Consider the following 3,392-nt stretch of genomic DNA (forward strand, 5'->3'; position numbering starts at 1 on the left):
TGAATGGTATAGTCATTGTGCTCGCTGGATTCGTTTTTTTGTGCTCTATAAAAATATGGAAGAAAAAATACAAAGTTCCATTACAAAAAAAATGTAACTTTGAAATTTTGTAAATTTTGTAAAATCTTCAGAAGAAATTTGTGACCTCATTGCACGTATTCTTTGGAACAGTATAATTTTGGTCTGAAATGTTTTGTGTGCAACAGTAAATGAGTCCCCGATTTCTATGCAATTGTTGAAAAAATATATTTTTTATCGGCTTGCTGTTTATAGAAATTGTTTGCCTTAAATTTTAAGGATGATTTTGAAGCGATTATCCAGACACTTGATGATTATTGATATATTTTCAATTTTGTAAACATTTGTAAATGTTCCGCGGTCGGTTTTATTTGCCACCCGGTACGTAGAACTTTTTATTCGACGCAACGACCTATTCTTCTCGTCCCGGCGACCGGTAGTCGATCGTATCGAACGAGATAAGGGCTTAGAAGAGAATCCATGGTCAGCCATGGCAATGCCAAGGGAAGGAGTGGGGGATACATTATACTTTAGGGAACCTTCGTTTTTTCAATCGTTTAAATATCATTACCATAGCTGGACCTGCAAATTCGAATGCTGTTCGACCAAACAGTCTCAATTTTGCACGCCAATAAATGCTAGGCAATCTTCTCTTTTATAAAATAGAATTGATAGATCTATATCGATTCGAAAATCCAAAATCTATTTACTAGACTGTGCATTTTACAATCCACAAAATTGTAGCATGCTATACTTGATGGTATTTATCATAAATAATCTGAACTGGCCACGAGTCATTCAGTTCTACATCATCTAGTTTTTCCGCAATGAATTCCCCAGAATAAAACAAATAACCTGCAATTTGTATAGCTTGACAAAAAGCTACCCTAACACAAAATCAGTACAACAATCACTGAACCCACAATGCTTCACTCCTCTTAAAAAAGCAATTACAATGCACAACTTTATGTTATACAAAAATTGACGATTCTAAAATCCAGCCAACACAAACGTGTGATCTTCGACACAAAATTGTTAATAGAAATTCGTAATCACACAAATACCTTCTCGATCCACCACCACACCTTCTTCTTCTTACCTGCTGGACCCACCTAATCCACAAATCGTGCTCCATTCTCCATTCAACAAAGCCACGACAATTCCCTGTTACGAATAAATCAAATCGAATTACGCCGTCCCATCGATCGTTCTTTTTCACAATCCCATTTCACAAAGCCACATAAACACGCACGTACACGCATATGCGCGCATACATACGGGTGACCAAATCCATTAATTATTCCATCATACCTGTTTCCAGAGGGACCATCTCGGAAGCCATGCCGGCTGACGAGTTCGCTGGAACTCGACACAGAGGCAGACCGAGGCTGCAGCCGCCTTAACGAGCCGCTATTCTCATTGACAAGGTCGCCGAGATATCGCACGGGATCTAATCATGTTCGCCTGGGCCACGCATCATCATCCTTCGCCATTCCGCGATCGCTCGATCCCGATCTTCACCTGAACGAAACACCTGCGGCTTCTGGACTGGACTGGCGGCAACACACGAACCGGAAACCGACGAAGGGCGCACGGAAAAACTGGACTTAATCGACCTTGCTATGGTATTTCCCGTGGCGGCACGCCGGAGGCGAGTAAATCGACGATAGAGGCCTGAGATCCCGTTGCCGAGGATCGAGGAAGCGCCCCGGCTCTATTATTCCACCTGCCACGAGTCCTTTCCCATGTTTGTCCGGGGACGGAAGCGTTAATAACGCCGGTGGAATGCTTCTTCGGGGAGAAGACACGGGCAGTAGTCGATCCGCTGACGATAGTTTATCGAGTTAATGTCGAGGAAAGGTGTGTTGTGCATTTAGGAGGGAGCAGAGGCTGCTAGATCAGCGAAAAGTGGATTCTACGGTTCTCCTCTGCTTCAGGAATTAAAGTAAAAGGGCTTTGAGCGTTGAACTTGGACTTTAATGGAGGATTCTTTGCTGATAACTCAGACTGTATAGAGAAGCAAAGTCTGCTGGGTCAGTGGAAAGAAGAGTCTTCAATCGATTGATTAACTGATCAAGTTGATTAAAAGAGTAAAGGCTTCGTTAACTCAATTTGGACTGTAATACAGGATTCGTGGCTGATTACTGACCTTATTTTGTCTTTAGAGAGAAGAAGAACCTACTGGATCAGTGAAAAGAGGAATTTTTAATGGTGCGATGGCACTTGATTGCTTCAAGGCTTGTTCGAGAATAAGTAGACTATGAAGACCTAACTAGGATTCAATTGGCACTGATCAGGCTGATAATCGGAAGCACTAGAAGAAGGGGGCTCTAAAAGGGAACAAAGATTGTTAGATCAAAGAGGAATCCTCGGTCAATGATACTCTATTATATCAAGTTTCAAAGAATAAGGACTGGTGGTACAGTTTAATACCTAACTCTGAATTAATTACTGACGACCATAACTAACCTCTGAAAGGAAGCAGAGAGCTGAGAGAGCCCCTAATTGACTGATGATACTCCTGTTTCAAGACTTGCTCAGGAATAAGCTGGGAATGAGAAATTCGTTGTTGATACCTGGGGACTCGTAGCTTCTACAAGAAAGCGAAACCTATTGGATCAGTGAAACGAGGAGTCTCCAACCGATTGGTGATAGACTATTGCTCCAAAGCTTGTTCAAGCTTTAAGTTCAAGCTGTGAAGACTTAATTCGAACTCAACCAGGATTATTTGATGATACCTGGAGACCCTCAGCCTCTAAAGGACAGCAAGACCTATTAAATTCGAAAAAGTGAAGATTCTTCAAGGTTCAGGGGAACCTCCAAGCAAGAGTTTGTTGAAGAAGAATCGGCTTACATGGATCTACCTAAAATCCAAACCAGCATTAATCGCTAATCACTGAGGTCTCCTAGCCTCATCGAAGGTAACAAAGCCAACCTCGACTGATGCTACTCCCACTGCCCCAAAGCACAAAGACCAACTCCCCGCGAGCATATCCCACCCCAAAATCGGATCCCCAGCCATGATCTCTAGATCGAGGCTCCCAACTCTCCCGAGCCTAGAGCGGGACTCTCCGAGTTCCTCAGAGGCGTGATCGCAGCTGGCTCTGCAGGCTGGCCGCCGGTGGATGCCGGTCGCCATGTTGGAGCTGGTGTGCAGCAACTCCTTGAGCCCAGGAACCTAATTTCTAACTCCACCGAACCACTCCGTCCCCTAATACAATCAATCTCCCACTAAGTAAAAAGAAAAACCCCCTGACCAAGGGAAGAAATTCTACAGCGTCGAGTCCAAGAAGATAGAGGACCATGTAGAGGCCCAGGAGGTTAAGGAGAAGAAGAAGAAGCTTCTTCCTCCGGGTCAACCAGCGTGTCGAGTA

Source organism: Halictus rubicundus, chromosome 7 (genome assembly GCF_050948215.1).
Source record: "Halictus rubicundus isolate RS-2024b chromosome 7, iyHalRubi1_principal, whole genome shotgun sequence".
Taxonomy (NCBI): Eukaryota; Metazoa; Arthropoda; class Insecta; order Hymenoptera; family Halictidae; genus Halictus; species Halictus rubicundus.